The 20,816-nt window shown below is 44.5% G+C and overlaps 29 non-coding genes and 1 pseudogene across 29 annotated transcripts; all 30 read left to right on the forward strand.

Moving 5' to 3' along the window:
- Window positions 1-102: 102 nt before the first annotated feature.
- LOC130394613 (5S ribosomal RNA) lies at window positions 103-221 on the forward strand. Its single transcript, XR_008897754.1, has one exon. It is a non-coding gene; the product is annotated as a 5S ribosomal RNA (ribosomal RNA).
- Window positions 222-740: 519 nt separating this feature from the next.
- Window positions 741-859, forward strand: LOC130394522 (5S ribosomal RNA). Its single transcript, XR_008897672.1, has one exon. It is a non-coding gene; the product is annotated as a 5S ribosomal RNA (ribosomal RNA).
- Window positions 860-1,388: 529 nt separating this feature from the next.
- LOC130400053 (5S ribosomal RNA) lies at window positions 1,389-1,507 on the forward strand. The gene has a single exon (XR_008902538.1). It is a non-coding gene; the product is annotated as a 5S ribosomal RNA (ribosomal RNA).
- A 529-nt stretch (window positions 1,508-2,036) lies between these two features.
- LOC130394614 (5S ribosomal RNA) lies at window positions 2,037-2,155 on the forward strand. The gene has a single exon (XR_008897755.1). It is a non-coding gene; the product is annotated as a 5S ribosomal RNA (ribosomal RNA).
- A 529-nt stretch (window positions 2,156-2,684) lies between these two features.
- Window positions 2,685-2,803, forward strand: LOC130394523 (5S ribosomal RNA). The gene has a single exon (XR_008897673.1). It is a non-coding gene; the product is annotated as a 5S ribosomal RNA (ribosomal RNA).
- Window positions 2,804-3,332: 529 nt separating this feature from the next.
- Window positions 3,333-3,451, forward strand: LOC130399507 (5S ribosomal RNA). The gene has a single exon (XR_008902014.1). It is a non-coding gene; the product is annotated as a 5S ribosomal RNA (ribosomal RNA).
- Window positions 3,452-3,980: 529 nt separating this feature from the next.
- On the forward strand, window positions 3,981-4,099 carry LOC130394615 (5S ribosomal RNA). The gene has a single exon (XR_008897756.1). It is a non-coding gene; the product is annotated as a 5S ribosomal RNA (ribosomal RNA).
- A 529-nt stretch (window positions 4,100-4,628) lies between these two features.
- On the forward strand, window positions 4,629-4,747 carry LOC130394353 (5S ribosomal RNA). Its single transcript, XR_008897520.1, has one exon. It is a non-coding gene; the product is annotated as a 5S ribosomal RNA (ribosomal RNA).
- A 529-nt stretch (window positions 4,748-5,276) lies between these two features.
- On the forward strand, window positions 5,277-5,395 carry LOC130394354 (5S ribosomal RNA). Its single transcript, XR_008897521.1, has one exon. It is a non-coding gene; the product is annotated as a 5S ribosomal RNA (ribosomal RNA).
- Window positions 5,396-5,924: 529 nt separating this feature from the next.
- On the forward strand, window positions 5,925-6,044 carry LOC130395934 (5S ribosomal RNA). The gene has a single exon (XR_008898923.1). It is a non-coding gene; the product is annotated as a 5S ribosomal RNA (ribosomal RNA).
- A 660-nt stretch (window positions 6,045-6,704) lies between these two features.
- Window positions 6,705-6,823, forward strand: LOC130398154 (5S ribosomal RNA). Its single transcript, XR_008900736.1, has one exon. It is a non-coding gene; the product is annotated as a 5S ribosomal RNA (ribosomal RNA).
- A 519-nt stretch (window positions 6,824-7,342) lies between these two features.
- On the forward strand, window positions 7,343-7,461 carry LOC130398155 (5S ribosomal RNA). The gene has a single exon (XR_008900737.1). It is a non-coding gene; the product is annotated as a 5S ribosomal RNA (ribosomal RNA).
- A 529-nt stretch (window positions 7,462-7,990) lies between these two features.
- LOC130395761 (5S ribosomal RNA) lies at window positions 7,991-8,151 on the forward strand (annotated as a pseudogene).
- A 519-nt stretch (window positions 8,152-8,670) lies between these two features.
- On the forward strand, window positions 8,671-8,789 carry LOC130398156 (5S ribosomal RNA). Its single transcript, XR_008900738.1, has one exon. It is a non-coding gene; the product is annotated as a 5S ribosomal RNA (ribosomal RNA).
- Window positions 8,790-9,318: 529 nt separating this feature from the next.
- On the forward strand, window positions 9,319-9,437 carry LOC130398157 (5S ribosomal RNA). Its single transcript, XR_008900739.1, has one exon. It is a non-coding gene; the product is annotated as a 5S ribosomal RNA (ribosomal RNA).
- A 529-nt stretch (window positions 9,438-9,966) lies between these two features.
- LOC130398158 (5S ribosomal RNA) lies at window positions 9,967-10,085 on the forward strand. The gene has a single exon (XR_008900740.1). It is a non-coding gene; the product is annotated as a 5S ribosomal RNA (ribosomal RNA).
- Window positions 10,086-10,614: 529 nt separating this feature from the next.
- Window positions 10,615-10,733, forward strand: LOC130398160 (5S ribosomal RNA). The gene has a single exon (XR_008900742.1). It is a non-coding gene; the product is annotated as a 5S ribosomal RNA (ribosomal RNA).
- A 529-nt stretch (window positions 10,734-11,262) lies between these two features.
- LOC130398161 (5S ribosomal RNA) lies at window positions 11,263-11,381 on the forward strand. Its single transcript, XR_008900743.1, has one exon. It is a non-coding gene; the product is annotated as a 5S ribosomal RNA (ribosomal RNA).
- Window positions 11,382-11,909: 528 nt separating this feature from the next.
- LOC130398162 (5S ribosomal RNA) lies at window positions 11,910-12,028 on the forward strand. The gene has a single exon (XR_008900744.1). It is a non-coding gene; the product is annotated as a 5S ribosomal RNA (ribosomal RNA).
- A 529-nt stretch (window positions 12,029-12,557) lies between these two features.
- LOC130398163 (5S ribosomal RNA) lies at window positions 12,558-12,676 on the forward strand. The gene has a single exon (XR_008900745.1). It is a non-coding gene; the product is annotated as a 5S ribosomal RNA (ribosomal RNA).
- Window positions 12,677-13,205: 529 nt separating this feature from the next.
- On the forward strand, window positions 13,206-13,324 carry LOC130398164 (5S ribosomal RNA). Its single transcript, XR_008900746.1, has one exon. It is a non-coding gene; the product is annotated as a 5S ribosomal RNA (ribosomal RNA).
- A 529-nt stretch (window positions 13,325-13,853) lies between these two features.
- Window positions 13,854-13,972, forward strand: LOC130398165 (5S ribosomal RNA). Its single transcript, XR_008900747.1, has one exon. It is a non-coding gene; the product is annotated as a 5S ribosomal RNA (ribosomal RNA).
- Window positions 13,973-14,501: 529 nt separating this feature from the next.
- On the forward strand, window positions 14,502-14,620 carry LOC130398166 (5S ribosomal RNA). Its single transcript, XR_008900748.1, has one exon. It is a non-coding gene; the product is annotated as a 5S ribosomal RNA (ribosomal RNA).
- A 529-nt stretch (window positions 14,621-15,149) lies between these two features.
- LOC130398167 (5S ribosomal RNA) lies at window positions 15,150-15,268 on the forward strand. The gene has a single exon (XR_008900749.1). It is a non-coding gene; the product is annotated as a 5S ribosomal RNA (ribosomal RNA).
- A 529-nt stretch (window positions 15,269-15,797) lies between these two features.
- LOC130398168 (5S ribosomal RNA) lies at window positions 15,798-15,916 on the forward strand. The gene has a single exon (XR_008900750.1). It is a non-coding gene; the product is annotated as a 5S ribosomal RNA (ribosomal RNA).
- A 529-nt stretch (window positions 15,917-16,445) lies between these two features.
- Window positions 16,446-16,564, forward strand: LOC130398169 (5S ribosomal RNA). Its single transcript, XR_008900751.1, has one exon. It is a non-coding gene; the product is annotated as a 5S ribosomal RNA (ribosomal RNA).
- A 529-nt stretch (window positions 16,565-17,093) lies between these two features.
- LOC130398172 (5S ribosomal RNA) lies at window positions 17,094-17,212 on the forward strand. Its single transcript, XR_008900753.1, has one exon. It is a non-coding gene; the product is annotated as a 5S ribosomal RNA (ribosomal RNA).
- A 1,737-nt stretch (window positions 17,213-18,949) lies between these two features.
- Window positions 18,950-19,069, forward strand: LOC130401019 (5S ribosomal RNA). Its single transcript, XR_008903482.1, has one exon. It is a non-coding gene; the product is annotated as a 5S ribosomal RNA (ribosomal RNA).
- Window positions 19,070-19,588: 519 nt separating this feature from the next.
- On the forward strand, window positions 19,589-19,707 carry LOC130398173 (5S ribosomal RNA). Its single transcript, XR_008900754.1, has one exon. It is a non-coding gene; the product is annotated as a 5S ribosomal RNA (ribosomal RNA).
- A 528-nt stretch (window positions 19,708-20,235) lies between these two features.
- On the forward strand, window positions 20,236-20,354 carry LOC130398174 (5S ribosomal RNA). The gene has a single exon (XR_008900755.1). It is a non-coding gene; the product is annotated as a 5S ribosomal RNA (ribosomal RNA).
- The last annotated feature ends 462 nt before the right edge of the window (window positions 20,355-20,816 follow it).

Here is a 20,816-nt window from a genome sequence, read left to right on the forward strand (position 1 = left end):
TAACTAATGATTGTTTTTGTAAGAGTGTAACGTCGAGCCTCAGCAGCTTTCTCACTCCTTATGTGCTACTGTATAAAACCTGGTTTTGCGCCTGCACTAATTGCTTACGGCCATACCACCCTGAACACGCCCGATCTCGTCTGATATCGGAAACTAAGCAGGGTCGGGCCTGGTTAGTACTTGGATGGGGGACCGCCTGGGAATACCAGGTGCTGTAAGCTTTTTCTTTTTCAACTCGAGCTCATTGACTCAGTGGCGTACCGTGACCTGCTGTTTACTGCCAACCGCTTTGGAGGATTTAAGCAACATACAAAAACTGACAACGTCTCTCAAAACTGTTTTTGTGAAACATGAGGACAGTATAGTGATACTGCCAGCAGGGAGCACCAGAGAGCTGAACCGACAGCTGTACATTTCTTAAACTTTCACCTACACAAACACGCACACTCACTTCAGATCATGGGAGGACGTCAAAAAATCACCACCCATTCTCTGACACTTTAACCGTTAACCTTGGTTCAAACATTTAACATCACACGCACATGCAGTGTATTTCAGATAATTAATGAATTCAGATGTCACAATGATCGTTTACATGGATAAGGAGTCCTACTGAATCAATTACTGCCGTTTATATCTAACTAATGATTGTTTTTGTAAAAGTGTAACGTCGAGCCTCAGCAGCTTTCTCACTCCTTATGTGCTACTGTATAAAACCTGGTTTTGCGCCTGCACTAATTGCTTAAGGCCATACCACCCTGAACACGCCCGATCTCGTCTGATCTCGGATGCTAAGCAGGGTCGGGCCTGGTTAGTACTTGGATGGGAGACCGCCTGGGAATACCAGGTGCTGTAAGCTTTTTCTTTTTCAACTCGAGCTCATTGACTCCGTGGCCTACCGTGGCGTACCGTGACCTGATGTTTACTGCCAACCGCTTTGGAGGATTTAAGCAACATACAAAAACTGACAACGTCTCTCAAAACTATTTTTGTGAAACATGAGGACAGTATAGTGATACTGCCAGCAGGGAGCACCAGAGAGCTGAACCGACAGTTGTACATTTCTTAAACTTTCACCAACACAAACACGCACGCTCACTTCAGATCATGGGAGGACGTCAAAAAATCACCACCCATTCTCTGACACTTTAACCGTTAACCTTGGTTCAAACATTTAACATCACACACACACGCAGTGTTTTTCAGATAATTAATGAATTCAGATGTCACAATGATCGTTTACATGGATAAGGAGTCCTACTGAATCAATTACTGCCGTTTATATCTAACTAATGATTGTTTTTGTAAAAGTGTAACGTCGAGCCTCAGCAGCTTTCTCACTCCTTACGTGCTACTGTATAAAACCTGGTTTTGCGCCTACACTAATTGCTTACGGCCATACCACCCTGAACACGCCCGATCTCGTCTGATCTCGGAAGCTAAGCAGGGTCGGGCCTGGTTAGTACTTGGATGGGAGACCGTCTGGGAATACCAGGTGCCGTAATCTTTTTCTTTTTCAACTCGAGCTCATTGCCTCCGTGGCCTACCGTGGCGTACCGTGACCTGATGTTTACTGCCAACCGCTTTGGAGGATTTAAGCAACATACAAAAACTGACAACGTCTCTCAAAACTATTTTTGTGAAACATGAGGACAGTATAGTGATACTGCCAGCAGGGAGCACCAGAGAGCTGAACCGACAGTTGTACATTTCTTAAACTTTCACCAACACAAACACGCACGCTCACTTCAGATCATGGGAGGACGTCAAAAAATCACCACCCATTCTCTGACACTTTAACCGTTAACCTTGGTTCAAACATTTAACATCACACGCACACGCAGTGTATTTCAGATAATTAATGAATTCAGATGTCACAATGATCGTTTACATGGATAAGGAGTCCTACTGAATCAATTACTGCCGTTTATATCTAACTAATGATTGTTTTTGTAAGAGTGTAACGTCGAGCCTCAGCAGCTTTCTCACTCCTTATGTGCTACTGTATAAAACCTGGTTTTGCGCCTGCACTAATTGCTTACGGCCATACCACCCTGAACACGCCCGATCTCGTCTGATATCGGAAACTAAGCAGGGTCGGGCCTGGTTAGTACTTGGATGGGGGACCGCCTGGGAATACCAGGTGCTGTAAGCTTTTTCTTTTTCAACTCGAGCTCATTGCCTCCGTGGCCTACCGTGGCGTACCGTGACCTGATGTTTACTGCCAACCGCTTTGGAGGATTTAAGCAACATACAAAAACTGACAACGTCTCTCAAAACTATTTTTGTGAAACATGAGGACAGTATAGTAATACTGCCAGCAGGGAGCACCAGAGAGCTGAACCGACAGTTGTACATTTCTTAAACTTTCACCAACACAAACACGCACGCTCACTTCAGATCATGGGAGGACGTCAAAAAATCACCACCCATTCTCTGACACTTTAACCGTTAACCTTGGTTCAAACATTTAACATCACACGCACATGCAGTGTATTTCAGATAATTAATGAATTCAGATGTCACAATGATCGTTTACATGGATAAGGAGTCCTACTGAATCAATTACTGCCGTTTATATCTAACTAATGATTGTTTTTGTAAAAGTGTAACGTCGAGCCTCAGCAGCTTTCTCACTCCTTATGTGCTACTGTATAAAACCTGGTTTTGCGCCTGCACTAATTGCTTAAGGCCATACCACCCTGAACACGCCCGATCTCGTCTGATCTCGGATGCTAAGCAGGGTCGGGCCTGGTTAGTACTTGGATGGGAGACCGCCTGGGAATACCAGGTGCTGTAAGCTTTTTCTTTTTCAACTCGAGCTCATTGACTCCGTGGCCTACCGTGGCGTACCGTGACCTGATGTTTACTGCCAACCGCTTTGGAGGATTTAAGCAACATACAAAAACTGACAACGTCTCTCAAAACTATTTTTGTGAAACATGAGGACAGTATAGTGATACTGCCAGCAGGGAGCACCAGAGAGCTGAACCGACAGTTGTACATTTCTTAAACTTTCACCAACACAAACACGCACGCTCACTTCAGATCATGGGAGGACGTCAAAAAATCACCACCCATTCTCTGACACTTTAACCGTTAACCTTGGTTCAAACATTTAACATCACACACACACGCAGTGTTTTTCAGATAATTAATGAATTCAGATGTCACAATGATCGTTTACATGGATAAGGAGTCCTACTGAATCAATTACTGCCGTTTATATCTAACTAATGATTGTTTTTGTAAAAGTGTAACGTCGAGCCTCAGCAGCTTTCTCACTCCTTACGTGCTACTGTATAAAACCTGGTTTTGCGCCTACACTAATTGCTTACGGCCATACCACCCTGAACACGCCCGATCTCGTCTGATCTCGGAAGCTAAGCAGGGTCGGGCCTGGTTAGTACTTGGATGGGAGACCGTCTGGGAATACCAGGTGCCGTAAGCTTTTTCTTTTTCAACTCGAGCTCATTGCCTCCGTGGCCTACCGTGGCGTACCGTGACCTGATGTTTACTGCCAACCGCTTTGGAGGATTTAAGCAACATACAAAAACTGACAACGTCTCTCAAAACTATTTTTGTGAAACATGAGGACAGTATAGTGATACTGCCAGCAGGGAGCACCAGAGAGCTGAACCGACAGTTGTACATTTCTTAAACTTTCACCAACACAAACACGCACGCTCACTTCAGATCATGGGAGGACGTCAAAAAATCACCACCCATTCTCTGACACTTTAACCGTTAACCTTGGTTCAAACATTTAACATCACACGCACACGCAGTGTATTTCAGATAATTAATGAATTCAGATGTCACAATGATCGTTTACATGGATAAGGAGTCCTACTGAATCAATTACTGCCGTTTATATCTAACTAATGATTGTTTTTGTAAGAGTGTAACGTCGAGCCTCAGCAGCTTTCTCACTCCTTATGTGCTACTGTATAAAACCTGGTTTTGCGCCTGCACTAATTGCTTACGGCCATACCACCCTGAACACGCCCGATCTCGTCTGATATCGGAAACTAAGCAGGGTCGGGCCTGGTTAGTACTTGGATGGGGGACCGCCTGGGAATACCAGGTGCTGTAAGCTTTTTCTTTTTCAACTCGAGCTCATTGCCTCCGTGGCCTACCGTGGCGTACCGTGACCTGATGTTTACTGCCAACCGCTTTGGAGGATTTAAGCAACATACAAAAACTGACAACGTCTCTCAAAACTATTTTTGTGAAACATGAGGACAGTATAGTAATACTGCCAGCAGGGAGCACCAGAGAGCTGAACCGACAGTTGTACATTTCTTAAACTTTCACCAACACAAACACGCACGCTCACTTCAGATCATGGGAGGACGTCAAAAAATCACCACCCATTCTCTGACACTTTAACCGATAACCTTGGTTCAAACATTTAACATCACACGCACACGCAGTGTATTTCAGATAATTAATGAATTCAGATGTCACAATGATCGTTTACATGGATAAGGAGTCCTACTGAATCAATTACTGCCATTTATATCTAACTAATGATTGTTTTTGTAAAAGTGTAACGTTGAGCCTCAGCAGCTTTCTCACTCCTTATGTGCTACTGTATAAAACCTGGTTTTGCGCCTGCACTAATTGATTACGGCCAGACCACCCTGAACATGCCCGATCTCGTCTGATCTCGGAAGCTAAGCAGGGTCGGGCCTGGTTAGTACTTGGATGGGAGACCGCCTGGGAATACCAGGTGCTGTAAGCTTTTTCTTTTTCAACTCGAGCTCATTGCCTCCGTGGCCTACCGTGGCGTACCGTGACCTGATGTTTACTGCCAACCGCTTTGGAGGATTTAAGCAACATACAAAAACTGACAACGTCTCTCAAAACTATTTTTGTGAAACATGAGGACAGTATAGTGATACTGCCAGCAGGGAGCACCAGAGAGCTGAAACGACAGTTGTACATTACTTAAACTTTCACCAACACAAACACGCACGCTCACTTCAGATCATGGGAGGACGTCAAAAAATCACCACCCATTCTCTGACACTTTAACCGATAACCTTGGTTCAAACATTTAACATCACACGCACACGCAGTGTATTTCAGATAATTAATGAATTCAGATGTCACAATGATCGTTTACATGGATAAGGAGTCCTACTGAATCAATTACTGCCGTTTATATCTAACTAATGATTGTTTTTGTAAGAGTGTAACGTCGAGCCTCAGCAGCTTTCTCACTCCTTATGTGCTACTGTATAAAACCTGGTTTTGCGCCTGCACTAATTGATTACGGCCAGACCACCCTGAACATGCCCGATCTCGTCTGATCTCGGAAGCTAAGCAGGGTCGGGCCTGGTTAGTACTTGGATGGGAGACCGCCTGGGAATACCAGGTGCTGTAAGCTTTTTCTTTTTCAACTCGAGCTCATTGACTCCGTGGCCTACCGTGGCGTACCGTGACCTGATGTTTACTGCCAACCGCTTTGGAGGATTTAAGCAACATACAAAAACTGACAACGTCTCTCAAAACTATTTTTGTGAAACATGAGGACAGTATAGTAATACTGCCAGCAGGGAGCACCAGAGAGCTGAACCGACAGTTGTACATTTCTTAAACTTTCACCAACACAAACACGCACGCTCACTTCAGATCATGGGAGGACGTCAAAAAATCACCACCCATTCTCTGACACTTTAACCGATAACCTTGGTTCAAACATTTAACATCACACGCACACGCAGTGTATTTCAGATAATTAATGAATTCAGATGTCACAATGATCGTTTACATGGATAAGGAGTCCTACTGAATCAATTACTGCCATTTATATCTAACTAATGATTGTTTTTGTAAAAGTGTAACGTTGAGCCTCAGCAGCTCTCTCACTCCTTATGTGCTACTGTATAAAACCTGGTTTTGCGCCTGCACTAATTGATTACGGCCAGACCACCCTGAACATGCCCGATCTCGTCTGATTTCGGAAGCTAAGCAGGGTCGGGCCTGGTTAGTACTTGGATGGGAGACCTCCTCAGAAGCCCAGGTTGCTGTAAGTAGTGACGGGCGTCACCAAAAGAAAAAAAAAAAAAAACACGCCCGATCTCGTCTGATCTCGGAAGCTAAGCAGGGTCGGGGCTGGTTAGTACTTGGATGGGAGACCGCCAGGGAATACCAGGTGCTGTAAGCTTTTTCTTTTTCAACTCGAGCTCATTGACTCCGTGGCCTACCGTGGCGTACCGTGACCTGATGTTTACTGCCAACCGCTTTGGAGGATTTAAGCAACATACAAAAACTGACAACGTCTCTCAAAACTATTTTTGTGAAACATGAGGACAGTATAGTGATACTGCCAGCAGGGAGCACCAGAGAGCTGAACCGACAGTTGTACATTTCTTAAACTTTCACCAACACAAACACGCACGCTCACTTCAGATCATGGGAGGACGTCAAAAAATCACCACCCATTCTCTGACACTTTAACCGTTAACCTTGGTTCAAACATTTAACATCACACGCACACGCAGTGTATTTCAGATAATTAATGAATTCAGATGTCACAATGATCGTTTACATGGATAAGGAGTCCTACTGAATCAATTACTGCCGTTTATATCTAACTAATGATTGTTTTTGTAAGAGTGTAACGTCGAGCCTCAGCAGCTTTCTCACTCCTTATGTGCTACTGTATAAAACCTGGTTTTGCGCCTGCACTAATTGCTTACGGCCATACCACCCTGAACACGCCCGATCTCGTCTGATCTCGGAAGCTAAGCAGGGTCGGGCCTGGTTAGTACTTGGATGGGAGACCGCCTGGGAATACCAGGTGCTGTAAGCTTTTTCTTTTTCAACTCGAGCTCATTGACTCCGTGGCGTACCGTGACCTGCTGTTTACTGCCAACCGCTTTGGAGGATTTAAGCAACATACAAAAACTGACAACGTCTCTCAAAACTATTTTTGTGAAACATGAGGACAGTATAGTGATACTGCCAGCAGGGAGCACCAGAGAGCTGAACCGACAGTTGTACATTTCTTAAACTTTCACCAACACAAACACGCACGCTCACTTCAGATCATGGGAGGACGTCAAAAAATCACCACCCATTCTCTGACACTTTAACCGTTAACCTTGGTTCAAACATTTAACATCACACGCACACGCAGTGTATTTCAGATAATTAATGAATTCAGATGTCACAATGATCGTTTACATGGATAAGGAGTCCTACTGAATCAATTACTGCCGTTTATATCTAACTAATGATTGTTTTTGTAAAAGTGTAACGTCGAGCCTCAGCAGCTTTCTCACTCCTTATGTGCTACTGTATAAAACCTGGTTTTGCGCCTGCACTAATTGCTTACGGCCATACCACCCTGAACACGCCCGATCTCGTCTGATCTCGGAAGCTAAGCAGGGTCGGGCCTGGTTAGTACTTGGATGGGAGACCGCCTGGGAATACCAGGTGCTGTAAGCTTTTTCTTTTTCAACTCGAGCTCATTGACTCCGTGGCCTACCGTGGCGTACCGTGACCTGATGTTTACTGCCAACCGCTTTGGAGGATTTAAGCAACATACAAAAACTGACAACGTCTCTCAAAACTATTTTTGTGAAACATGAGGACAGTATAGTGATACTGCCAGCAGGGAGCACCAGAGAGCTGAACCGACAGTTGTACATTTCTTAAACTTTCACCAACACAAACACGCACGCTCACTTCAGATCATGGGAGGACGTCAAAAAATCACCACCCATTCTCTGACACTTTAACCGTTAACCTTGGTTCAAACATTTAACATCACACGCACACGCAGTGTATTTCAGATAATTAATGAATTCAGATGTCACAATGATCGTTTACATGGATAAGGAGTCCTACTGAATCAATTACTGCCGTTTATATCTAACTAATGATTGTTTTTGTAAAAGTGTAACGTCGAGCCTCAGCAGCTTTCTCACTCCTTATGTGCTACTGTATAAAACCTGGTTTTGCGCCTGCACTAATTGCTTACGGCCATACCACCCTGAACACGCCCGATCTCGTCTGATCTCGGAAGCTAAGCAGGGTCGGGCCTGGTTGTACTGACTGATATCGGAAACTAAGCAGGGTCGGGCCTGGTTAGTACTTGGATGGGGGACCGCCTGGGAATACCAGGTGCTGTAAGCTTTTTCTTTTTCAACTCGAGCTCATTGACTCCGTGGCGTACCGTGACCTGATGTTTACTGCCAACCGCTTTGGAGGATTTAAGCAACATACAAAAACTGACAACGTCTCTCAAAACTATTTTTGTGAAACATGAGGACAGTATAGTGATACTGCCAGCAGGGAGCACCAGAGAGCTGAACCGACAGCTGTACATTTCTTAAACTTTCACCTACACAAACACGCACACTCACTTCAGATCATGGGAGGACGTCAAAAAATCACCACCCATTCTCTGACACTTTAACCGTTAACCTTGGTTCAAACATTTAACATCACACGCACATGCAGTGTATTTCAGATAATTAATGAATTCAGATGTCACAATGATCGTTTACATGGATAAGGAGTCCTACTGAATCAATTACTGCCGTTTATATCTAACTAATGATTGTTTTTGTAAAAGTGTAACGTCGAGCCTCAGCAGCTTTCTCACTCCTTATGTGCTACTGTATAAAACCTGGTTTTGCGCCTGCACTAATTGCTTACGGCCATACCACCCTGAACACGCCCGATCTCGTCTGATCTCGGAAGCTAAGCAGGGTCGGGCCTGGTTAGTACTTGGATGGGAGACCGCCTGGGAATACCAGGTGCTGTAAGCTTTTTCTTTTTCAACTCGAGCTCATTGACTCCGTGGCCTACCGTGGCGTACCGTGACCTGATGTTTACTGCCAACCGCTTTGGAGGATTTAAGCAACATACAAAAACTGACAACGTCTCTCAAAACTATTTTTGTGAAACATGAGGACAGTATAGTGATACTGCCAGCAGGGAGCACCAGAGAGCTGAACCGACAGTTGTACATTTCTTAAACTTTCACCAACACAAACACGCACGCTCACTTCAGATCATGGGAGGACGTCAAAAAATCACCACCCATTCTCTGACACTTTAACCGTTAACCTTGGTTCAAACATTTAACATCACACGCACACGCAGTGTATTTCAGATAATTAATGAATTCAGATGTCACAATGATCGTTTACATGGATAAGGAGTCCTACTGAATCAATTACTGCCGTTTATATCTAACTAATGATTGTTTTTGTAAAAGTGTAACGTCGAGCCTCAGCAGCTTTCTCACTCCTTATGTGCTACTGTATAAAACCTGGTTTTGCGCCTGCACTAATTGCTTACGGCCATACCACCCTGAACACGCCCGATCTCGTCTGATCTCGGAAGCTAAGCAGGGTCGGGCCTGGTTAGTACTTGGATGGGAGACCGCCTGGGAATACCAGGTGCTGTAAGCTTTTTCTTTTTCAACTCGAGCTCATTGCCTCCGTGGCCTACCGTGGCGTACCGTGACCTGATGTTTACTGCCAACCGCTTTGGAGGATTTAAGCAACATACAAAAACTGACAACGTCTCTCAAAACTATTTTTGTGAAACATGAGGACAGTATAGTGATACTGCCAGCAGGGAGCACCAGAGAGCTGAACCGACAGTTGTACATTTCTTAAACTTTCACCAACACAAACACGCACGCTCACTTCAGATCATGGGAGGACGTCAAAAAATCACCACCCATTCTCTGACACTTTAACCGTTAACCTTGGTTCAAACATTTAACATCACACGCACACGCAGTGTATTTCAGATAATTAATGAATTCAGATGTCACAATGATCGTTTACATGGATAAGGAGTCCTACTGAATCAATTACTGCCGTTTATATCTAACTAATGATTGTTTTTGTAAGAGTGTAACGTCGAGCCTCAGCAGCTTTCTCACTCCTTATGTGCTACTGTATAAAACCTGGTTTTGCGCCTGCACTAATTGCTTACGGCCATACCACCCTGAACACGCCCGATCTCGTCTGATCTCGGAAGCTAAGCAGGGTCGGGCCTGGTTAGTACTTGGATGGGAGACCGCCTGGGAATACCAGGTGCTGTAAGCTTTTTCTTTTTCAACTCGAGCTCATTGCCTCCGTGGCCTACCGTGGCGTACCGTGACCTGATGTTTACTGCCAACCGCTTTGGAGGATTTAAGCAACATACAAAAACTGACAACGTCTCTCAAAACTATTTTTGTGAAACATGAGGACAGTATAGTGATACTGCCAGCAGGGAGCACCAGAGAGCTGAACCGACAGTTGTACATTTCTTAAACTTTCACCAACACAAACACGCACGCTCACTTCAGATCATGGGAGGACGTCAAAAAATCACCACCCATTCTCTGACACTTTAACCGTTAACCTTGGTTCAAACATTTAACATCACACGCACACGCAGTGTATTTCAGATAATTAATGAATTCAGATGTCACAATGATCGTTTACATGGATAAGGAGTCCTACTGAATCAATTACTGCCGTTTATATCTAACTAATGATTGTTTTTGTAAAAGTGTAACGTCGAGCCTCAGCAGCTTTCTCACTCCTTATGTGCTACTGTATAAAACCTGGTTTTGCGCCTGCACTAATTGCTTACGGCCATACCACCCTGAACACGCCCGATCTCGTCTGATCTCGGAAGCTAAGCAGGGTCGGGCCTGGTTAGTACTTGGATGGGAGACCGCCTGGGAATACCAGGTGCTGTAAGCTTTTTCTTTTTCAACTCGAGCTCATTGACTCCGTGGCCTACCGTGGCGTACCGTGACCTGATGTTTACTGCCAACCGCTTTGGAGGATTTAAGCAACATACAAAAACTGACAACGTCTCTCAAAACTATTTTTGTGAAACATGAGGACAGTATAGTGATACTGCCAGCAGGGAGCACCAGAGAGCTGAACCGACAGTTGTACATTTCTTAAACTTTCACCAACACAAACACGCACGCTCACTTCAGATCATGGGAGGACGTCAAAAAATCACCACCCATTCTCTGACACTTTAACCGTTAACCTTGGTTCAAACATTTAACATCACACGCACACGCAGTGTATTTCAGATAATTAATGAATTCAGATGTCACAATGATCGTTTACATGGATAAGGAGTCCTACTGAATCAATTACTGCCGTTTATATCTAACTAATGATTGTTTTTGTAAGAGTGTAACGTCGAGCCTCAGCAGCTTTCTCACTCCTTATGTGCTACTGTATAAAACCTGGTTTTGCGCCTGCACTAATTGCTTACGGCCATACCACCCTGAACACGCCCGATCTCGTCTGATCTCGGAAGCTAAGCAGGGTCGGGCCTGGTTAGTACTTGGATGGGAGACCGCCTGGGAATACCAGGTGCTGTAAGCTTTTTCTTTTTCAACTCGAGCTCATTGACTCCGTGGCCTACCGTGGCGTACCGTGACCTGATGTTTACTGCCAACCGCTTTGGAGGATTTAAGCAACATACAAAAACTGACAACGTCTCTCAAAACTATTTTTGTGAAACATGAGGACAGTATAGTGATACTGCCAGCAGGGAGCACCAGAGAGCTGAACCGACAGTTGTACATTTCTTAAACTTTCACCAACACAAACACGCACGCTCACTTCAGATCATGGGAGGACGTCAAAAAATCACCACCCATTCTCTGACACTTTAACCGTTAACCTTGGTTCAAACATTTAACATCACACGCACACGCAGTGTATTTCAGATAATTAATGAATTCAGATGTCACAATGATCGTTTACATGGATAAGGAGTCCTACTGAATCAATTACTGCCGTTTATATCTAACTAATGATTGTTTTTGTAAAGTGTAACGTCGAGCCTCAGCAGCTTTCTCACTCCTTATGTGCTACTGTATAAAACCTGGTTTTGCGCCTGCACTAATTGCTTACGGCCATACCACCCTGAACACGCCCGATCTCGTCTGATCTCGGAAGCTAAGCAGGGTCGGGCCTGGTTAGTACTTGGATGGGAGACCGCCTGGGAATACCAGGTGCTGTAAGCTTTTTCTTTTTCAACTCGAGCTCATTGACTCCGTGGCCTACCGTGGCGTACCGTGACCTGATGTTTACTGCCAACCGCTTTGGAGGATTTAAGCAACATACAAAAACTGACAACGTCTCTCAAAACTATTTTTGTGAAACATGAGGACAGTATAGTGATACTGCCAGCAGGGAGCACCAGAGAGCTGAACCGACAGTTGTACATTTCTTAAACTTTCACCAACACAAACACGCACGCTCACTTCAGATCATGGGAGGACGTCAAAAAATCACCACCCATTCTCTGACACTTTAACCGTTAACCTTGGTTCAAACATTTAACATCACACGCACACGCAGTGTATTTCAGATAATTAATGAATTCAGATGTCACAATGATCGTTTACATGGATAAGGAGTCCTACTGAATCAATTACTGCCGTTTATATCTAACTAATGATTGTTTTTGTAAGAGTGTAACGTCGAGCCTCAGCAGCTTTCTCACTCCTTATGTGCTACTGTATAAAACCTGGTTTTGCGCCTGCACTAATTGCTTACGGCCATACCACCCTGAACACGCCCGATCTCGTCTGATCTCGGAAGCTAAGCAGGGTCGGGCCTGGTTAGTACTTGGATGGGAGACCGCCTGGGAATACCAGGTGCTGTAAGCTTTTTCTTTTTCAACTCGAGCTCATTGACTCCGTGGCCTACCGTGGCGTACCGTGACCTGATGTTTACTGCCAACCGCTTTGGAGGATTTAAGCAACATACAAAAACTGACAACGTCTCTCAAAACTATTTTTGTGAAACATGAGGACAGTATAGTGATACTGCCAGCAGGGAGCACCAGAGAGCTGAACCGACAGTTGTACATTTCTTAAACTTTCACCAACACAAACACGCACGCTCACTTCAGATCATGGGAGGACGTCAAAAAATCACCACCCATTCTCTGACACTTTAACCGTTAACCTTGGTTCAAACATTTAACATCACACGCACACGCAGTGTATTTCAGATAATTAATGAATTCAGATGTCACAATGATCGTTTACATGGATAAGGAGTCCTACTGAATCAATTACTGCCGTTTATATCTAACTAATGATTGTTTTTGTAAGAGTGTAACGTCGAGCCTCAGCAGCTTTCTCACTCCTTATGTGCTACTGTATAAAACCTGGTTTTGCGCCTGCACTAATTGCTTACGGCCATACCACCCTGAACACGCCCGATCTCGTCTGATCTCGGAAGCTAAGCAGGGTCGGGCCTGGTTAGTACTTGGATGGGAGACCGCCTGGGAATACCAGGTGCTGTAAGCTTTTTCTTTTTCAACTCGAGCTCATTGACTCCGTGGCCTACCGTGGCGTACCGTGACCTGATGTTTACTGCCAACCGCTTTGGAGGATTTAAGCAACATACAAAAACTGACAACGTCTCTCAAAACTATTTTTGTGAAACATGAGGACAGTATAGTGATACTGCCAGCAGGGAGCACCAGAGAGCTGAACCGACAGTTGTACATTTCTTAAACTTTCACCAACACAAACACGCACGCTCACTTCAGATCATGGGAGGACGTCAAAAAATCACCACCCATTCTCTGACACTTTAACCGTTAACCTTGGTTCAAACATTTAACATCACACGCACACGCAGTGTATTTCAGATAATTAATGAATTCAGATGTCACAATGATCGTTTACATGGATAAGGAGTCCTACTGAATCAATTACTGCCGTTTATATCTAACTAATGATTGTTTTTGTAAAAGTGTAACGTCGAGCCTCAGCAGCTTTCTCACTCCTTATGTGCTACTGTATAAAACCTGGTTTTGCGCCTGCACTAATTGCTTACGGCCATACCACCCTGAACACGCCCGATCTCGTCTGATCTCGGAAGCTAAGCAGGGTCGGGCCTGGTTAGTACTTGGATGGGAGACCGCCTGGGAATACCAGGTGCTGTAAGCTTTTTCTTTTTCAACTCGAGCTCATTGACTCCGTGGCCTACCGTGGCGTACCGTGACCTGATGTTTACTGCCAACCGCTTTGGAGGATTTAAGCAACATACAAAAACTGACAACGTCTCTCAAAACTATTTTTGTGAAACATGAGGACAGTATAGTGATACTGCCAGCAGGGAGCACCAGAGAGCTGAACCGACAGTTGTACATTTCTTAAACTTTCACCAACACAAACACGCACGCTCACTTCAGATCATGGGAGGACGTCAAAAAATCACCACCCATTCTCTGACACTTTAACCGTTAACCTTGGTTCAAACATTTAACATCACACGCACACGCAGTGTATTTCAGATAATTAATGAATTCAGATGTCACAATGATCGTTTACATGGATAAGGAGTCCTACTGAATCAATTACTGCCGTTTATATCTAACTAATGATTGTTTTTGTAAGAGTGTAACGTCGAGCCTCAGCAGCTTTCTCACTCCTTATGTGCTACTGTATAAAACCTGGTTTTGCGCCTGCACTAATTGCTTACGGCCATACCACCCTGAACACGCCCGATCTCGTCTGATCTCGGAAGCTAAGCAGGGTCGGGCCTGGTTAGTACTTGGATGGGAGACCGCCTGGGAATACCAGGTGCTGTAAGCTTTTTCTTTTTCAACTCGAGCTCATTGCCTCCGTGGCCTACCGTGGCGTACCGTGACCTGATGTTTACTGCCAACCGCTTTGGAGGATTTAAGCAACATACAAAAACTGACAACGTCTCTCAAAACTATTTTTGTGAAACATGAGGACAGTATAGTGATACTGCCAGCAGGGAGCACCAGAGAGCTGAACCGACAGTTGTACATTTCTTAAACTTTCACCAACACAAACACGCACGCTCACTTCAGATCATGGGAGGACGTCAAAAAATCACCACCCATTCTCTGACACTTTAACCGTTAACCTTGGTTCAAACATTTAACATCACACGCACACGCAGTGTATTTCAGATAATTAATGAATTCAGATGTCACAATGATCGTTTACATGGATAAGGAGTCCTACTGAATCAATTACTGCCGTTTATATCTAACTAATGATTGTTTTTGTAAAAGTGTAACGTCGAGCCTCAGCAGCTTTCTCACTCCTTATGTGCTACTGTATAAAACCTGGTTTTGCGCCTGCACTAATTGCTTACGGCCATACCACCCTGAACACGCCCGATCTCGTCTGATCTCGGAAGCTAAGCAGGGTCGGGCCTGGTTAGTACTTGGATGGGAGACCGCCTGGGAATACCAGGTGCTGTAAGCTTTTTCTTTTTCAACTCGAGCTCATTGACTCCGTGGCCTACCGTGGCGTACCGTGACCTGATGTTTACTGCCAACCGCTTTGGAGGATTTAAGCAACATACAAAAACTGACAACGTCTCTCAAAACTATTTTTGTGAAACATGAGGACAGTATAGTGATACTGCCAGCAGGGAGCACCAGAGAGCTGAACCGACAGTTGTACATTTCTTAAACTTTCACCAACACAAACACGCACGCTCACTTCAGATCATGGGAGGACGTCAAAAAATCACCACCCATTCTCTGACACTTTAACCGTTAACCTTGGTTCAAACATTTAACATCACACGCACACGCAGTGTATTTCAGATAATTAATGAATTCAGATGTCACAATGATCGTTTACATGGATAAGGAGTCCTACTGAATCAATTACTGCCGTTTATATCTAACTAATGATTGTTTTTGTAAAAGTGTAACGTCGAGCCTCAGCAGCTTTCTCACTCCTTATGTGCTACTGTATAAAACCTGGTTTTGCGCCTGCACTAATTGCTTACGGCCATACCACCCTGAACACGCCCGATCTCGTCTGATCTCGGAAGCTAAGCAGGGTCGGGCCTGGTTAGTACTTGGATGGGAGACCGCCTGGGAATACCAGGTGCTGTAAGCTTTTTCTTTTTCAACTCGAGCTCATTGACTCCGTGGCCTACCGTGGCGTACCGTGACCTGATGTTTACTGCCAACCGCTTTGGAGGATTTAAGCAACATACAAAAACTGACAACGTCTCTCAAAACTATTTTTGTGAAACATGAGGACAGTATAGTGATACTGCCAGCAGGGAGCACCAGAGAGCTGAACCGACAGTTGTACATTTCTTAAACTTTCACCAACACAAACACGCACGCTCACTTCAGATCATGGGAGGACGTCAAAAAATCACCACCCATTCTCTGACACTTTAACCGTTAACCTTGGTTCAAACATTTAACATCACACGCACACGCAGTGTATTTCAGATAATTAATGAATTCAGATGTCACAATGATCGTTTACATGGATAAGGAGTCCTACTGAATCAATTACTGCCGTTTATATCTAACTAATGATTGTTTTTGTAAGAGTGTAACGTCGAGCCTCAGCAGCTTTCTCACTCCTTATGTGCTACTGTATAAAACCTGGTTTTGCGCCTGCACTAATTGCTTACGGCCATACCACCCTGAACACGCCCGATCTCGTCTGATCTCGGAAGCTAAGCAGGGTCGGGCCTGGTTAGTACTTGGATGGGAGACCGCCTGGGAATACCAGGTGCTGTAAGCTTTTTCTTTTTCAACTCGAGCTCATTGACTCGGTGGCCTACCGTGGCGTACCGTGACCTGATGTTTACTGCCAACCGCTTTGGAGGATTTAAGCAACATACAAAAACTGACAACGTCTCTCAAAACTATTTTTGTGAAACATGAGGACAGTATAGTGATACTGCCAGCAGGGAGCACCAGAGAGCTGAACCGACAGTTGTACATTTCTTAAACTTTCACCAACACAAACACGCACGCTCACTTCAGATCATGGGAGGACGTCAAAAAATCACCACCCATTCTCTGACACTTTAACCGTTAACCTTGGTTCAAACATTTAACATCACACGCACACGCAGTGTATTTCAGATAATTAATGAATTCAGATGTCACAATGATCGTTTACATGGATAAGGAGTCCTACTGAATCAATTACTGCCGTTTATATCTAACTAATGATTGTTTTTGTAAAAGTGTAACGTCGAGCCTCAGCAGCTTTCTCACTCCTTATGTGCTACTGTATAAAACCTGGTTTTGCGCCTGCACTAATTGCTTACGGCCATACCACCCTGAACACGCCCGATCTCGTCTGATCTCGGAAGCTAAGCAGGGTCGGGCCTGGTTAGTACTTGGATGGGAGACCGCCTGGGAATACCAGGTGCTGTAAGCTTTTTCTTTTTCAACTCGAGCTCATTGCCTCCGTGGCCTACCGTGGCGTACCGTGACCTGGGCCCTGTACCACGAAGCTCGCTTAGAGGGTTAGCGAGGTATGTTGAGCTCCAAGCCTGGGTTAGTTGTACCACGAAAGTCGATCTCTTTTAGCGTCGCTGTATCACCATGGTGACTTATGCTCGCAACCAAACCTGGTCGGGAGCAGTTTTTCGGCTTAGTCTAGCCGGAGATCGGCTACTTAAATCGGCGTGTGCAGCTTCCTAGCCCCTCCTCTGACAATGGCGTCACCATTTCTGGGTGTTCCCGTGGACCTCTGCGCACTTCTCGTACAGGCGTCTCTCCGGAGACAGAGGGTTTTACGGGACAGAACCGATCCCCTGGCATTGTCTGACGATATTCAGATTTCAGACTTTATTGTCATTGTGCAAACAACGAAATTGGGGTTCTTCATGAGAGATACAGATTCTCATAAGAGGGTGTTCGTTATTTGATCGTCCTTTTGGACCTTATGTAGACAATGCTTACTGTTGCGCATTGTGTCTCCGTGACAGAGTGCTAGAGTGGAGGTAGCGCGTCAGTCTTGAATATCTGCGCGGGGGGTTCGACTCCCAAGTGACGCGAAGTTATGTGAAGCTTAAAAAGTCCCAATTATCATGCATATGGAATGCTTATTCACTAAAGCTTATGGAATTATATTTTTGTACTTATTTCGAACTTGAACCCATATTTTAAAGGCCGTGCTGGCACCACATCTATGGGGGTAAAATGCATGATGGCGAATTTGAACCCCGGTCGCTGGCGTTCGGGTCTTACTAATCCACTACGCTACAGCCGCTACCTCTCGGCGGTTGAAAACATGCGATACATTTCTTACATAGGGTGTATTTAAAGTGAATTCCCTAAATGATAGAATAAGGCAGGATGGACGTTGCTTATGCATTTTTAAATCATCATCATTCTATTTGGATTAATGGCGAACAATTCTGCATTTGGCATAGTTATTTTACAGACAATATGCAGAATATTTTCACTTATACGCATATAGACTGCTTGATCTATCGTAAAGGTGAGAAACATGACGCAAAAAACGCCCCTTTCACGTGAACGCGCACTGAACCTAAAGCGGAAAACCTGGTTCAACTAATTGAATCTAAAGTGAGCTTCGTGGTACCATTTAACTCTGATTGCGAGTTGCGGCTCTGTCGAGCCAGGTTTTTCCCAAGAAAGCCTGGGTATGTTCAGCGAGCTTCGTGGTATAGGGCACTGATGTTTACTGCCAACCGCTTTGGAGGATTTAAGCAACATACAAAAACTGACAACGTCTCTCAAAACTATTTTTGTGAAACATGAGGACAGTATAGTGATACTGCCAGCAGGGAGCACCAGAGAGCTGAACGACAGTTGTACATTTCTTAAACTTTCACCAACACAAACACGCACGCTCACTTCAGATCATGGGAGGACGTCAAAAAATCACCACCCATTCTCTGACACTTTAACCGTTAACCTTGGTTCAAACATTTAACATCACACGCACACGCAGTGTATTTCAGATAATTAATGAATTCAGATGTCACAATGATCGTTTACATGGATAAGGAGTCCTACTGAATCAATTACTGCCGTTTATATCTAACTAATGATTGTTTTTGTAAGAGTGTAACGTCGAGCCTCAGCAGCTTTCTCACTCCTTATGTGCTACTGTATAAAACCTGGTTTTGCGCCTGCACTAATTGCTTACGGCCATACCACCCTGAACACTGCCCGATCTCGTCTGATCTCGGAAGCTAAGCAGGGTCGGGCCTGGTTAGTACTTGGATGGGAGACCGCCTGGGAATACCAGGTGCTGTAAGCATTTTCTTTTTCAACTCGAGCTCATTGACTCCGTGGCGTACCGTGACCTGATGTTTACTGCCAACCGCTTTGGAGGATTTAAGCAACATACAAAAACTGACAACGTCTCTCAAAACTATTTTTGTGAAACATGAGGACAGTATAGTGATACTGCCAGCAGGGAGCACCAGAGAGCTGAACCGACAGTTGTACATTTCTTAAACTTTCACCAACACAAACACGCACGCTCACTTCAGATCATGGGAGGACGTCAAAAAATCACCACCCATTCTCTGACACTTTAACCGTTAACCTTGGTTCAAACATTTAACATCACACGCACACGCAGTGTATTTCAGATAATTAATGAATTCAGATGTCACAATGATCGTTTACATGGATAAGGAGTCCTACTGAATCAATTACTGCCGTTTATATCTAACTAATGATTGTTTTTGTAAGAGTGTAACGTCGAGCCTCAGCAGCTTTCTCACTCCTTATGTGCTACTGTATAAAACCTGGTTTTGCGCCTGCACTAATTGCTTACGGCCATACCACCCTGAACACGCCCGATCTCGTCTGATCTCGGAAGCTAAGCAGGGTCGGGCCTGGTTAGTACTTGGATGGGAGACCGCCTGGGAATACCAGGTGCTGTAAGCTTTTTCTTTTTCAACTCGAGCTCATTGACTCCGTGCCTACCGTGGCGTACCGTGACCTGATGTTTACTGCCAACCGCTTTGGAGGATTTAAGCAACATACAAAAACTGACAACGTCTCTCAAAACTATTTTTGTGAAACATGAGGACAGTATAGTGATACTGCCAGCAGGGAGCACCAGAGAGCTGAACCGACAGTTGTACATTTCTTAAACTTTCACCAACACAAACACGCACGCTCACTTCAGATCATGGGAGGACGTCAAAAAATCACCACCCATTCTCTGACACTTTAACCGTTAACCTTGGTTCAAACATTTAACATCACACGCACACGCAGTGTATTTCAGATAATTAATGAATTCAGATGTCACAATGATCGTTTACATGGATAAGGAGTCCTACTGAATCAATTACTGCCGTTTATATCTAACTAATGATTGTTTTTGTAAGAGTGTAACGTCGAGCCTCAGCAGCTTTCTCACTCCTTATGTGCTACTGTATAAAACCTGGTTTTGCGCCTGCACTAATTGCTTACGGCCATACCACCCTGAACACGCCCGATCTCGTCTGATCTCGGAAGCTAAGCAGGGTCGGGCCTGGTTAGTACTTGGATGGGAGACCGCCTGGGAATACCAGGTGCTGTAAGCTTTTTCTTTTTCAACTCGAGCTCATTGCCTCCGTGGCCTACCGTGGCGTACCGTGACCTGATGTTTACTGCCAACCGCTTTGGAGGATTTAAGCAACATACAAAAACTGACAACGTCTCTCAAAACTATTTTTGTGAAACATGAGGACAGTATAGTGATACTGCCAGCAGGGAGCACCAGAGAGCTGAACCGACAGTTGTACATTTCTTAAACTTTCACCAACACAAACACGCACGCTCACTTCAGATCATGGGAGGACGTCAAAAAATCACCACCCATTCTCTGACACTTTAACCGTTAACCTTGGTTCAAACATTTAACATCACACGCACACGCAGTGTATTTCAGATAATTAATGAATTCAGATGTCACAATGATCGTTTACATGGATAAGGAGTCCTACTGAATCAATTACTGCCGTTTATATCTAACTAATGATTGTTTTTGTAAAAGTGTAACGTCG

The sequence above is a fragment of the Gadus chalcogrammus genome, chromosome 12, assembly GCF_026213295.1.
Source record: "Gadus chalcogrammus isolate NIFS_2021 chromosome 12, NIFS_Gcha_1.0, whole genome shotgun sequence".
In the NCBI taxonomy this organism is placed as follows: Eukaryota; Metazoa; Chordata; class Actinopteri; order Gadiformes; family Gadidae; genus Gadus; species Gadus chalcogrammus.